Source organism: Sturnira hondurensis, unplaced genomic scaffold (genome assembly GCF_014824575.4).
Source record: "Sturnira hondurensis isolate 20B ecotype Veracruz unplaced genomic scaffold, ASM1482457v3 Scaffold0021354, whole genome shotgun sequence".
NCBI lineage: Eukaryota > Metazoa > Chordata > Mammalia > Chiroptera > Phyllostomidae > Sturnira > Sturnira hondurensis.
Genome location: NW_028093985.1, coordinates 34,275,094 through 34,291,348, shown reverse-complemented (window position 1 = coordinate 34,291,348; position 16,255 = coordinate 34,275,094).

Here is a 16,255-nt window from a genome sequence, read left to right as displayed (position 1 = left end):
TACCAGTGGCAGTTTTAGAAGTGCCGTGTATGCTGTCCTTCTTGAGAGATGGCAGTGAAAGTGCACTCCACTCCACGGCCAGCCTGCAGCAGGGGGCTGGAAGCTCATATCCTCAAGGACTCAGCAGTCAAGAAGACATCGCACCAGGCTGAGTGGGTGGCAGGGGTTTCATTTGATATTGACAAATGGCTGTAGCATCAGGATCAGACTCGTGTCAACGCTCACTTCAAAACTAAGACCAGGGGAGACACAGGCCCTCTTATTCGAAAGCCCAGCCTTCGGCTTCAAGCCCTCTATTTGTCTAGGGGGTCTTGTTAGGTGGGTATTATATTAGAGGAAAGCAACATTCCTGACCATTTCCTATCCTCACAGAATGAAGTCATTTGCTGATGCAGTTTTTTTGTTTGTGTCTTTAGCCAAGATAAAGGTCCTGATTTTGTTTAAATTCATTAAATACTTCGCTAAAAGTAAAAAAACTTTGTTTTGTTTTTCTAATGTCTTCGTGGTCCCAGAGACAATGGAAGAAAGACATAGAAACAGAACACTTTGTTCTTGAAGATAAATTATATGACATGTACCAAGCCATCGAAATAAGATTAATCAAAAAGATTTTTCTCGGTTGTTAAGTGGAGTTCCAAGATAAATGGCTCTTAGGTTTCCTGTTCCAGATTTTTTTGTGTTTGCTTATCCCCAGATCAGGGCTTTGGAGAACAACAGAGAGAAGGCTGTTTTGAAACTGGGCTTTAGCTGCACCTGGTGGAATCAGACTTAGCTGGTGGAGGACTGCTCTTCCCCTTCGCCAGCCTGGGTGCCTGACCTTGTGTGTTAGAGCTCCACGCAGAGGGAGGGGAGTAGAAGGCAGCCGCGCATGGATGCACATAGGACAGGGATAAGAAAGGGCCTTTCATGTCTTTGTGTCCCTCTCTTGAACAAGTAGCACAGAAAATATGCGTCCCAGACTTAGTCCTTAGGAGGCCCTTAATTTACTTTTCTTTTTTTCCTTTGAGAGGAATCTTTGGATTTTTCCTAGGAAGCAGAGTTCATTCTCCCAGGTTTAAGCAGGATCTTGGTTTCACAGTTTTCAGGACAAATCAGGGAATGAAAGAAGGATGAGGTCTTTTAAGTGACTAACTGGGCAGAGTCCAATTAACAGCAGACTGGAAGAGGAAATAGACAAGAGGCAACATCAGTTCACACTTGAATGCATCACCAATTATAACAGAGATAATGTCCTCAAGAAGCTCAAAGGACAAGACACTTTGCTTCTTTCTCATTTGATTTCTAAAAACTAGGAAAATCTCCTCAAATGAATGTTTAGAAACCTTTCTAAGCCTTCTTCATGTAGCTGCTCTGATTGATCCTCAGAAGAACAACTCACTAAATGTAAGAAGTAAAACTCCTTTGTACAGTGTATAAAGGATGTATAGGTTTATGACCCAGAGATGGAGATGATTTTCCTAAGTAATTTACTAAACCAAACAGATGTAAAGGAAAAGACAACTGATTTGATCTTACCACATGATAAAGTATCCACTGGCACCAAAAACAAAAAGACCGCATATTTAACAGAGGATTAATATCAAGAATATGTTTCTTAAAAAGTCTAAGAAATTAAGAGTAAAATAAAAAACTAGAAGGAGTGTTGGGAACTCCCCTGCCTGGTTTCAGAAGCTGTAACTCCCCCGTGGCTAAGGTTCAGTGAGTGACCTTCAGAACTTAAGCCACTAAGGAGACAAAGCTTATCTCCCTGGCAGGAGCATCGATTCTGCTCCTTTTACTTCATCCATAACTGGCTCCCAATGCTTGGTCCGTTAGGTAAAGACGGGTAAGATTCCTCAAGGGAGGATGGACCTAAGATAGGCACAATCACGTGGAGGCCCCAGAGAAGGACTTGAGGGGCTACAGCAAAAAGGGGTGATGAACCCTCACTCTTGGGCTTTGACATAGCCTGAGTCCTCACTCTGTCTTGAGCAGTCTCCTAATCTCTTGGCTGCCTTATTTCCCCTGCCTGACTTAAGCCTGAAACAATGACAGAGGGTGGTGCAGCCCTGTGCTGGAAAGGACGGGTTCCCCAGGGTGATCAGGCCTGAGACAGAATGTATAAAATCCTGTGAAAACTGCTTTGCTAAGGAAGTTCTCAATTAAATGATAAGGGTCCAAGAGGGAAATGCGTTTGTTTCCCAAAGTTTTATAGCCCTTTAGCTAACAGACCCTGACTCAAAATAGGTCCTCAGAGTTCTTTGTATGTTTGATTCTCACTGCCTGACAATGCTTAATAAACTTTACCTGTATTCCTGTGCTAATTAAACCCAATAAAAGCCTGTCTAGGCAAGGATGTGCACGCTCACCCCTCGAGAGAGTGGCCTGCCCCTTTTCCTCCACAGGACTCGGTAGTCCATGTGAATTTGTCTCGTATCTCATCCATAACGCCACAGACAGTGCAGGCCAGTGCCCGCATCAGAGGAGAAATACAATAATAGAAGGATACAAACAAGCGATTTAAAAAAAAGATACAATACAAATAGTCAAAGAAGACCTGAATAATAAGGGATATGCAAATCAAAACAAAACGTCTCTTTCTATTAGATTGCATGATACTACTATATAATGCACTGGTGAGAATGCAAGAAACCAGCTTTCTCATGCACCATACATGGGAGTATAAATTGGTAAACCTATTTGAAAACCAATTTGGCAACATCCATTCAATTGTTAAATGTACAACTTTTCATTTAACAAGTCCACAAATAGAAATCTATTCTTTAAAAATATTTAAAGAATATACACAGATATATTCTGTTCATATATGCACAGAATGCACAGATAAATTGATAGTAATCTTTACTATAGCATGATACAGGAAAAAATAACAGAAAAAAAAATAAATGCCCATTAAAAATCAGCCTACAGCCCTGGCTGGGTAGCTCAGTTGCTTGGAGCATCATCCCATACACCAAAAGGTTGCAGATTTGGTCCTCAGTTAGGGCCCATACCTAGGCTGTGGGTTCAATACCCAGTCAGGGTGCATACAAGAGGCAACCTATTGATGTTTCTCTCACATCCATCCTTCTCCCCCTCTCTCCCTTCCTCTCTCTCTAAAATCAATAAACATATCCTCGGGTGAGAATGTTTATCAAAAAGCATCCTACAGTGATTTTCAAAAAGGATGATTAGGACTTATATGTAAAGAAATAGAACGACTAATATTTATCATTAAATTAAACCAAGTGACAACTATTCATACAGCATGGTCCCACATACAAAAATTACACACTTCTCTCTGTGCAGGGAGGAGACCCTCGAGATGGTGGTGGGAAGCACTGAGGAGTGGATGTGACTGTGGACATGAAGGATAGCTCTTTGGTGTTGCTTATGGGGTGAGGGGTATCCATTAAATAGACTTAAAAGTACAATAAAAGGGAGAAAGAAAGAAATCACAAGACTCAGGCATGTGAACCTACTCGGAGCCCTTTCCCGATCTCTCACAGGCCCAGTTCTGCCTTTCTCAGCATCGTAACCGGTGGTTCCTCCTCCTCACTGGCATCACGTGCAAGGGAGCTGTGCAGTGGGTATTTGAGGAATTAATGTCGAATTAAAGTTAAATTCATAAAATAGAAGTTGTTGCTTCAGGCCAAAAGAAAAACCTGGAGGCTATACAAACTTTCAAGAATCAAAGTCTTGTTTCTTCCTTTCTTCTTTCTTTATTGTTGACATTATTATAGATGCCCCCCATTTCCTCCACTTTGTCCCCCTCCACCCTGCCGCCCCACCCCCAGCCTTCACAACATTGTTGTTTGTGTAGTCTTGTTTCTTTATTTATTGGTGTATTAAGTAAATTACTGAAGTCCTGGTGCTAATTGCCACCCCAGAGTTAATCAGGCCCCTAATAAAGGTTTTCTTTTTTTCCAAATTGAAATGATTGAAATCATATAGGCAAGAGCTATGACAGAATCAGATTCTAGGTATCAGAATTTTGCACAGGTTAAGAGGAAATCTACAGATGAACCACAGGTTGGGCCCAGTTTTACCAATGAAGTACCTATTTACCTTTAGAAGGTAAATTATCTTTTGGCCATTAGGTAAGCTAAAGGAACAATCAAACAATCTCCTGAATTTTGCTATAGATAGATAATCTCACTTAACTATCTCATCCATCACGGGGTGAGAAGGAGACAGAGCTGGTCTCGTTCATGTGGCAGCAGATTTTTCACACAGTTAAAACCTTCTGTACTTACTTACTATATGTGGCCAGCAGGTATAAAAGATAAATATTTTTGTATAATTCATGCTAAATGAGAATTACGGGCAAAAAACACATCCTGTTAGCTTTTAATGAAGAAAAAACCAAACATAATTTAATACACAATTTAAATCAGGAAAGTTTTAAGGAAAATAAAATATGTAACACTGATAGTTCAGGGAGCAAAAAATAATAAGGCCCACATGCAATACTTCCAATAGCAAAGAAGTAGATAGCTTTTTCAAAACTCCAATCATTGAAAATTAAATGTCTTAAAATAATATTTGTGAGGAATTTTGTGATTCTTACTTTAATATGTATTATGCTCTATTTTTCTCCTCTAACTACATTTGCTCAACATCTTCCTACATCATAGGACTTAGAGAAGTGTTAAAACTCATTTATGATTTAATTCACACTCATGTTCTCATCACTGCTCCAGTGAATTTTGATGTGTGTATGTGTGTACACATCATGTATGAGTGTGATTCATTGTTACTGTGATTTCTTATATTCATCACCATTCCCTATCTCAACAAGATTTTCATTCAATTTCCATTTAGTGGGAAAGACTTTCAGAATCCTCATATATCTCAGATGTCCTTGTATTGTCAGGTGAACAATATCTCAGTATGTCCTGGTGAGAGGGTTCTTGCAATGGACTCATTTCCTCTGAGTAGCCTACTTATGTTATTTCACTATATTTTAACTTCTAGTGTTGCTATTGGGAATTCAGATACTAGTCTGATTTTGTTTCTAATGAATATAACTTTTGATCTCTAAGAGGGAAGCTTATTAAGATTTTTTCTATATCTTGGAGTTTAGAAACTTTTGTTAGGGAATATTTCAATACATGGGTGTTTGGTCTGTTTTCCATTAATTCTTCTACAGACTTGATAAGTCAGTCTAAAGGCTCTACTGTTTCTTCATCTCAGGGTATTTTTGTTCTGTATTTTCATTATTTTTTCAACTCATTTTTTCTGTTTCTATAAGTAATTTGCATATTTTATCCTATATGTCTTCCAAATCATTTTTTTAGTTATGATTTCCATTTCTTTGTATGTTTGTCTATGTTTTGAGATACAACTTCCATTTAATCTTCTAGAATGCTAATGTGGTCCTCATTGTACACATTATTTCAAGCCATTTTATTAAGTTATTAAAATTGAAAATCATTCCTAAAATTCTAAACTCCCTCCTGGCGAGTTCTCTTTACATTTTTAAACTTTGTATTTTGAAATAATCTTAGTTTTGTGAAAAATAGTACAGAGAGTTCTAGCTAGTCTTCATCAGCTCCCCTTAATGTTAACATGATTTATTGTAAGCAATGGGTTCACATGACGAGGAAGGCTAAGAAGGCCTAAGATCAGCAGATGGCAAGCTGGAGACCCAAGGCTTGGGAACTGGGAGAGCCACCAGTGTGAGTTTCATTCTGAGGGTTGAGAGACTCGAGACCCAGGAAAAGCCCATGTTTCAGTGCAAGTCAGAAGGCAAGAAAAAACTGAGGTACCAGCTCCAGGCAGTGGGGCAGAAGAGTTCCGTCTTATTCAGTTTTCTTGTTCCCCTCAAGTCTTTAACTGATAGGCCCACCCACATTAGCCAGGGCAATCTGCTTTACTCAGTCTTCCAATTCAAATGTTAATTTAATTCACAAACACTCTCACAGACACACACAGGATGATGTTTGACCAAATATCTTGACAGCTGACAGACAAAATTTACCATCACTGATGGTAATCCTGAGTGATCAAGGAAACTTTAAATTATGTACACCATAATCTATTTAATGAAACAAAAATATATTCCATTTAAAAGAATTCTTTACAAAATATTAAAATATTCTGGTTATATAAACTTGATCTTAGAATACTCATTTTTCTACAGATAATTTGAGCTTTCCAAGAAACCAGTGTTGTTGAGTTTGTTAAAAGTTTACTGTGGAGTGCCTACTTGCAGGTCACACATGTTGGTTTGACTCTCAACTCTGAAGAAATCTCTTTGGAGGGAATCTTTCATCCCCATTCCATGAATAATAATCTGCCCCCAACCCACTTCCCACACGTACTACAGGGCTTGTCTGAGATTAGACAACTCTGTAATTCTTGATATTCTGTGTATCTACGTCAATTCACTGATGCCTTTCGGGTATGTTCTAAGGGAACATAACAATTTAACCTGCTTTTTATGACCCTCTGCAGAGTACTTTGCCTAAGGAGGCATTTTAATATGCTATTTGATTAAATGATTAAGAGGGTTGGCAAAAATCATTCTGGGGATATAATTTAAAACATATATTATGTAAGCTTTTGAGTTTCTGTTTTATGTCTTATTTTAAACCATTAGCAGGCTTTTGCCATTATCAAGCAAAATGGAAAAGACTAAAAGTTCTTCAAAATTCTGTAATTTGGCCATAAAAAAAAAAGCTGAGACGAGAATACTCTATAAACCTTTGTCATTGGTATTTTATGAGTAATGACATGTTTTTATACAGATTTATATTGTATTCTGGTTATTAATAATTTTAATGAAAGACTTCTGCTTAGGGAAGCAACATCAACCATGGGAAACATACATGTGTTTGTGTGTGAATGTACATGTGTGATATATATTCTATTATATATATACACATCAGCAGTCCTCAGGTCATAGTTATTTGGCATATAATCAGTTGGTTACAACTAATGAAAACATTTGTCCAATAAATTGTAATTTGGTTGTCAAGAGGGATGGTGGAAAAACTTAAACAGAAGACAATTGAGCAATGACAGTCTGCTCGCTCTTTTCATAGGTGATCCTTTGAATTTTTCTTTTTATAGGTGAAATTAAATATTTGGGGATGGAATCAATAAACTCTTCTTTTTGGGAAAAATATTAAACTTTTGCTTTATTTCATTGTGTGTTTTTTTCATTATGAAATGGAAAAAAGTTAGACTTTGAGACAGAAAGTCCTGAATTCAAATCCTGCTTAGGATTATGTAACCACAGGCAAGTGTGTCATCTTTTCTGAGCAAAGTTGCTTCTGTTGTACATGGCAGAATGCATAAAAAATTAACTTGCTTTGTCTTCTGTCTTTTGTCACCCTTTTCAAGAAGCATCTAGAACTTTGTATCTCAAACTGGGACTCTCTTCGTTCAGCAGGAAGGGGCTAATACATTGGGCTTTGTGGTATGAAGGTCTAGGTAGAGGTTGTGGGCTCAAACACCTACCCACAGGGCACTTGTCTGAAATAAATGAGTAAAACCCCTCTGGTATAAGACAACAGGGAGTGGTAGGGGTGGCGGAAACTGGGAAACATCTGCCCCACTTGAAGGAAACTGAACCAGCTCCTCTTGAGCTAGCTGTTGCCATTGAGGTCTATAGAGCCAATATTGCTAGATTTCCTGTGTTTTTAATTAAGAGAAGCGCGAAATCCAACCTTTTATGTTAACTCTTCTAATTTTTAAATATTTGTAGCTTTAAAACTTTTTAAAATACAAGGCAATAGGTAGGGCATGATTGCTGCTCAGGGTGTGTTGCACACCACAAGTTTGCCAGTTGGAGCCAGGACCACGAAGCACTGAAGCTGTATTATTCAACAAGGATGTAGAGTTTTGGACTACTCAAAAATGACACCTGGAAGGGGAGCCTGAGTCACAGGTTTTTCTGACTGGCCTTCCCCAAAATGGTTTTGGGGGAGGCAACACCTCAGCAAGAGCTGGCTCTTTAGGTGACTATGAGAAACTAGAGCAAGTATTGTTGCTTAGGGAATCTCTGTGGTGAGCCTCCTCACCTGGGTTGTGTGTGTGTGCACATCATGTATGAGTGTGATTCATTGTTACTGCAATTTCTTATATTCCTCACCATTCCTTATCTCAACCAGAGTTTGAGCAGGGTTGGGCAGAAAAGAACCACCTGACCAGTTGCCTATGTCTGAATAGTCCAAGGGACCTTTGCGCAAAAGAACAGGGGAGCTGCCATCCAAGGATTGAGCCTGTAAACCCCCTCCAAGGGACCTTTGCGCAAAAGAACAGGGGAGCTGCCATCCAAGGATTGAGCCTGTAAACCCCCAGGTTCTTGAATGGCCCAAGGCCAAGAATAGTCTCCTTATTTCCTGGAACTCATGTTTTCTTCTTTCTGGGTTTTCTCCCTCATATTGCTGGAATACATTTTTCAGGAACTTTTAAGCAAGGGCGTGCTGGAAATCAAGAATTGCCTTCTAACTCATTAACCATCTCCCCTCCTCACTTTCACCTTCAGTGGAAGTACTGCCCAAGGTTGTTGGGGTCATTAGGGGCTGGGGACAAGAAAATTTCACCTTTCACTCCCACAAGAAAACCCCAAACCTAGAAATAATGCTGGGTTTTCCAAAGCTGTAACTCTAGTACTTACCACTCTTCATTCTCCCCACGAGTTATATCTAATTCTGTAGGCAGGTTCTGGTACCTAACCCCCCTTATACGGTGATGTAGAGTAGTTGAAAAAGCTAAAGAGGAAATAAGACCTAAATTTAAATAATGCTCCACCCGTTTTCTTTTCAGATTTGTTAATCTTTCTAAATTTTAATACTTTAATTTATAAAGTGAGGACAGTGCCTACTGTCATGTCAGGAGAATGACCCATGTTGGGTGCTTTCTTAAAGTACCAAAAGGACTTTTCCTTGTCCCTAGACATGGACATGTATGTAAAAGTGATTAGTGATAGCTTACATCTACTTTATCATCACCTCCCTGTGTTTAGTACTAATTCATGGAAGTCCTTTTTGGCTTCAACCAGTTTTCAGTATTAGGATTTCAGGTGGAAATAGAACTTGAACAATTTGGGTTCATCTGCTAAATTGTGCATGAACAATCAAAGCATAACTTAAATACAGATGTAAAAGTACAATGTGGGCTGAATGAACCTTAAAAAAAGCCTAGTCATAAAAAGTCCTGCAAAGGGACTCAAAGTGCACGGCCAGTCGATTGCTGTCAAGGAAATGACTTGAAAGCCTTTGAGGAAAATGAGAACATAACCAGCTTCCCTAGCTGGTACAAATTCAATACATTGAATCTTCTATTCCCAGTGACTGGCTTTATAAAAGGTACAATTCAGACTTTCAACCTTAATTTTCTTTATCTAAAGCCTGAAGGCAAGTCAGATGTTAAATGTAACTCTTTATATGTAAGGTTATTTGTTCCAGAGAGAAAAATCTAGCTGGACTGAAGTTAGGAATTTATAATGGGCTCTGCATATTAAAATTCTGTACAAGCCAAGTATGGTTATTTTTTTCCCAGAAAAAAATGCTAATGACTGTGGTCATTCACCAAAATCAACCAGAAATTATCACAAGCCAGCAAACCTTGTTGTGGCAATGAGGAGAACTCTGGCTACAGTCTCAAACTTTGTGTATTTGTTCAAAGGACCCAGTGGATATACTGCTTTAGGAAAGGTAAGAAACCTTTCCTGATTCATTCCAGGAAAAGTTAACCAGGATATCATCTCACCTTTCTGCTCTCCTAAAAAGATGATAAATATACACATTTACAATGATTTCCTATGCTTTTCTTGAAGATATCTAGGTCAGATACTCCAATAGCTCTGAAGGTGTTCTTCTCCACATTTAATGATTATTTCTTGTATGTGTGTGCTTTAAACATATATGCTTTCATTAAGCATTTTGCAAAACATGGCAAACAATAATTTATTTCTATTCATATACTTAAAGGCAATCATGACCCTGTTTTGGCCTTGATCAATGTCAGTCAGTTACTTTAGCCTGTCTTCAGGGGTCAACTTACAATCATTCTCAACATTTAATTGTTGAGAGAGTGACTTTGCAGTAATATCAGAAATATGACTTCATTCAAGACCAGTTCTCAATTAGATTCTTTCCGGTCAAATCTGGATGTTTTTTCTCATTCCTAATTTCACATGACCTGTTAGTTCTTTGAAACTACCTGTTAGCCTCCATTTCTTGAAGCTCTTTCCATTCTCAGTTTCTGAGGCTCCACGTGATCCTGGATCTTCTCCCATATTTCTAACTACATTTCCCATTTCCTTTGCTTTCTCCTACTCTTGATTCTTTAACCTGAGCAACACTTAAGGTTCTATCACTTGCTCCACTTTACATGAACTCATTTCTTTCATTTTTTCTGAATTTTTAAAACATAATTGACACATAACATTGTATAAGCTTAAGATGTATGATATAATGAGATTTGGTGTACGTGTATATATTGCAAAAATGATTGCCCCAATAAGTTCAGTTAACATCCATTACCTCAGATAGTTACATTTTTTTCTTGATGAAGACCTTTCAAATCTACTCCTTTTGCAACTTTCAACTCTACCATACACTAATTGTTATAGTCACCATGCTGTTTGTTACATTCCCAGAACTTATTTATTGTATGACTGGAAGTTGGTGCCTTTTGACCCCTTCATCCATTTTCCCCACCCCCATCCCCTGCTACTGGCAACCACTAATTTGATCTCAGTTTCTGTGAATTCATTTTTTTAGACTCCACATATAAGTAAGGTCACACAATACTTGTCTTTGTCTATCTAGATATACCTAATATACACACATATGTATATACAAATGTCACATTTTCTTTATCCATTCATCTGTTGATGGATATTTAGGTTGTTTCTGTATCCTGGGTATTTGTCCATTCTACATAATCATGCGATGAACATGGAGGCACAGGTATCTCTTCAGCATAATGATTTTGTTTCCTTTAGATGTATATTCAGAAGTAGAATTGCTGGGTCATATGGTAGTTCTATTTTTAATTTTTTTAAGGAACATCCATATTGTTTTCCATACTAACTGCACTAATTAACATTTCTACCAGTAGTACATGCATTCCTTTCCATGGATACAGGCTTTATCCATATGTTATGAAACCACAATTCTGTCTCTAGATTTCTCAGTGGCATGACTACGGTGGCTGCTGAGTCAGATAATGATACATGAGGTATGCACAACTGAATGAACAACATTAAAATGCTTAAAGTTGGGGCCAGACAAAATGATATGGAAAATAAGGAGAGAATGGGAAATTCAGAAATATTTGAGGAGATTGTGAGACAGTTAACTGCCATGCAAGAAGTACCAGACAAAGATGATGTGGAAAATAAGGAAAGATTACAGGATTCAGGAGGTTTCTGAGGCCGTCTGTGAGGCAACTAACTGGCATGCAACAAGTGCAGGCTTCCTTATACAAAGAAGACAGATAAAACAGCTTTCAAGGGTTCTGAAAACTAAAAACAAACAGAATCCACTCTAGTAATGAGGATGTTTGCTGCAACCTCTGTGAGAATGCAACCAGATTTACCTGAAGAGGACCGACTCTGAGCCCCGTATCATACTGACCACAAGCACACAGTGTGTCTGTCTGCAGCACAAGCGGGATCATCATGGAAATTCAGGGCTCTCCAGTCCTCTGTCCCGTTCAAATGCCACCGGTTAATAATCAACCTATGTCATTCACATGGGTCACATCACTATGCGAATGAGTAGGTAACTTCTACCTATGAGAAAGGTTAATTTTTTAATAGAAAATGAAATAAATTGCATACATTGTGTTAGTACATTAGTGTTAGTACATTAGTACATTGCATATTCCACTTTTTTTAGTGCTTGTAATATATGAGAAAATTCAGCAATGGTAGAATATCTGACAGATTAACCTTGAAATCCAGTTTCAAATGTAAAAATAATTTTAGACTTGTGATTTTAAATTGAAAATGCTAATCAAGTATATTAATTCTGTTAAAATTATTGATATGTATAAAGGACTTGAAATTATATATAATTATCAAGTATATAATTTATATGATTTGTAATTTATATAATATATATATAAATTTATAATATATATAACTTATATAATTTATAATTACAGGGTCTGGCACCAACAATGCTCCTTTTTTATTACAAAATCTTTTATTACAAAATCTAACCACATAATTCTGTAACATAAGAATACCAAGTACACTATATGACATTTTAGGTGAAATGCTAAAACTACTGTCCATCTCGTGTGAGACATTCACGTATCCTACCAACCACACTCAAGCAGGTATTACTTATGCTGGACCCCTGTATATATTTAATAACATATTCTTAAAAATATATAAATTATAATGTAATCTAATATTTTATACACATAAACTTTATTAGGTTTATGAGAAAGTACATATTAATATTTAGAAGAATTTGCATGTGAAGGTTCTAAATGCTCTAGAAGAGACATAGGAAGTATTTAAAATTTAAATTAATTCTATTGAATTTATAAATGCAATTTAATGTTTAAGAGGATTTAATTAAAGTATAAAATGGAACAAATTGTTTAATGGGGTTTACACTGTTAAATTTTATAAATTTGAATTTACTAAAAATTATTAAAACGATCCTTTGAAAATAATTGTTCCTATTTTATATGATCTTCTAGATTTACAAATAAAAATGATATATGTAAGTTTAGTTTATAGATTAAGGCAAACTTCATTTAAAATATTTAATTGTTCTGTACCAAAATTCACAGGGGAATTCAAAGAAGAACTAATGCCTCTCACTGTCAAATTATTTCATAAAATTCAAAAGAAGGGAAGGCTCCCAAACTCATTTTATGAGGCCAGCATGACCCTAATTTCAAAGCCATGTAAAGACACTACAAAGAAAGAAAATTTTAGGCCAATAGTCCTGATAAAACTATATGCTAAAATCCTCAACAAAATATTAGCAAACAAGATCCAGAAATACATTAAAAAGATCATATCATGATCAAGTGGGATTTACTCCAGAGATGCAAGGTTGGTACAATACCCACACATCAATAAACACGATACACCCCATAAACAAAATGAAGGATAAAACTCATATTATGTCAATAGATGCAGAAAAGGCATTTGATAAAACCCAGCACCCATTTAGATAAAAACTCTCGGCAAAGTGGGGATAGAGGGAACATAACTCAATATAATAAAGGCCACATGGGACAAATCCACAGCCAGCATGATACCCCATGGAAAAAAAGTAAAGCATTTCTCTTATGATCGGGAACAAACCAAGGATGTCATTTTCACCACTCTTATGCAACATAGTACTATAAGTAAGTCACAGCAATCAGACTAGAAGAAAAGATAACACTAGAAAGGAAGAAGTAAAACTGTCTGCAAAGAAGTTATTTGCAGACAACATGATACTGTATATAGAGAGCCCTAAAGAGTCCACCAAAAAAAGCTACCAGAACTGATAAATGAATCCACTAAAGTAGCAGGATGCAAAATAAATATCCAGAAATCAGTTGCACTTTCATACACCAATAATGAATTATCAGAAAGGAAAACTAAAAGAACAATCCCATTTCCAACTGCAGGAAAAAAAAGTACCTAGAAACAAATTTAACCAAGGATATAAAAGACCTATACTTGGAAAATTATTGGACACCAAAGAAAAAACTGAAGAAGATACAAATAAGTGCAAACATATGCTGTTGTCATGGATAGGTAGAATTAACATCATTAAAATGCCCATACTACCCAAAACAATATATATTTTACAGAACTAGAACATTCCAAAAATTTATATGGAACCACAAAAGAGCACAAATAGTCACAGTAGTCTTGAAAGAGTAAAATGAAGTTGGAGGACTTATGCCACTTGGTATCAAACTATACTACAAGACTATTGTAATCAAAGCAGCATGTTATTGGCACAAAAACAGACATATAGATCAATTAGACAGAGTAGAGAGCCAAGAAATAAGCCCACACACTTACAGTCAATATTGACAAAGGAGGCAAAAACCTACTATGGGATAAAGATTGTCTATTTAGAAAATGCTGTTGTGAAAATTGGACAGATACACGTAAAAAAAAATGAAACTAGACCCACATTCTTACAACATACACAAGAATAAATTCAAAATATATTAAAAACTTAAATGTTAGGCACAAAACCATAAAAGTCCCAGAAGAAAATATAAGCAGCAAAATCTCAGACATTGCTTGTAGCAATATTTTATCAGATATATCTTCCCAGACAAGGGAAATAGAAGAAAAAATACACAAATGGGATTATATCAGACTAGAATGTTTTTGCACAGTAAAAGAAATCAACAAAATGAAGAGACAACCCACTGAATGAGAGAACATATTTGTTGATACATCTGATAAAGGATTTCTATCCAAAATTTATAAGAAACTTATAAAACTCAACACCAAAAATCAAAAAAATCCCATTAAAAAATTCTCAGAGAATCTGAATAGACACTTCTCCAAAGAGGACATACAGATGGTCAACAGATATATAGAAAGATGCTCAATGTCACTAATCATCAGAGAAATGCAAATTGAAACCACAATGAAATATTACCTGTCACCTGTCAGAATAGCTATCATCAATAAATAAAAAATAAGTATTGGTGAAAATATGGAGAAAAGGGAACCCTCTTGCACTGTTGATGGGAAATGCGGACTGGTGCAGCCACTGGAAAGCAGTACAGAGTTACCTCAAAAATTAAAAGTGGATCTGTCTTATGATCCAACAATTCTACTTCTGGGAACACTAATTTAAAAGAATATACAGTGTAGACTGTCCAGAAAAAGTCCAGCCATTTTTAATATAATGAGAATGGTTTGTACAAAATCAGTATTACCTGATAGCCAAGAAGAGTGCACTGGAATGTGCATGTGTGAACAAAGATGACTTCACTATACTAGTCAGTGGGGGCAGTAGATGCCATTGAGTGAGCATGTGTACTGTGTGGCCACTGCATTCAAAATGACTGAATGAATGAGTAGAACAAATTTCCATCATATTTTGCATTAAGCTTGAACATTTCTCTATGAAACTATTTAGATGATTCATAAGGCAACAGCTATGGGCAACTGGTGATTGCTGGCTTCATCACCACAATGTGCCCACTAATGCATCATGTCTCACGCAAATCTTTTTAGTGAAACATCAAATCACCCAGGTGACTCAGCCCACCTACAGCCCAGATTTGGTGCCCTGCCAAATATGGTTTTTCCCAAAACTAAAATGACCTTTGAAAGGGAAGAGATTTCAGACTGTCTATGAGATTCAGGAAAATACAACAGGGCAGCTGATGGCAATTGAGAGAACTGTGTGAGGTTTCAAGGTATGTACTTTGAAGGATTCTGAGGTATGATTGTCCTATGTATGATGTTTCTTGTATCATGTATCTTCTTCAATGAATGTCTCTATTTTTCATATCCCATGGCTGGATACCTTCTGGACAGACCTTGTAAGCACCCCTATGTTCATTGCAGCATTATTTACAATAGTCGAGATTTGCAAGCAGCCCAAGTGTCCATCAGTAGGTGAGTGGATAAAAAAGCTGTGGTACATTTACACTATGGAAGACTACTTGAATATAAAAAGGAAATTTTATTCTTTGTGACAGCATGGATAGACCTGGAGAGCATTATGTTAAGTGAAATAAGCTAGTCAGGGAAAGACAAATACCATATGATTTCACTTGTATGTGGAATCTGATGAACAAAATGAACTAACAAGCAAAATAGAAACAGACCCATAGACAGAGAGCAGGCTGACAGCTGGGGTGCTGGCGGCTGGGGACTTTGGAGGGTGAGGGATTGAACCAAATTTTTTAAAATTTAATAAGTTCAACATTAATAGTAAATTGAAGTAGTTTTTTCTATACACAAAAAGCCCCCTTGCACATAAGAGTGTCGTTGTCATTGCATCCAGCTTAACCTCAGTCTTCTACTTATAATCGCACCAAGTATACACAAGTAAAATTGAACCTATTATTTTTCGCAGGACACTCAGCCCAAATGAAACAGATGGCTCATTTCAAATAGATTGCTCAAAAGAGCAAAGGACGTCTGTGTTACAAACTTTCATGAGAAGCAGTATTTTGAAAAGGAAGTATAGGTAGATGATAACCTTCAACATAAGTAACAAGAAAAAACGTATAGAAATAAAATTCAGAACATAATTGAGGCATAATGAAGCAAAAGGATAAAGAAACCTCATTTATGTTCCACAAGTCTATCCTG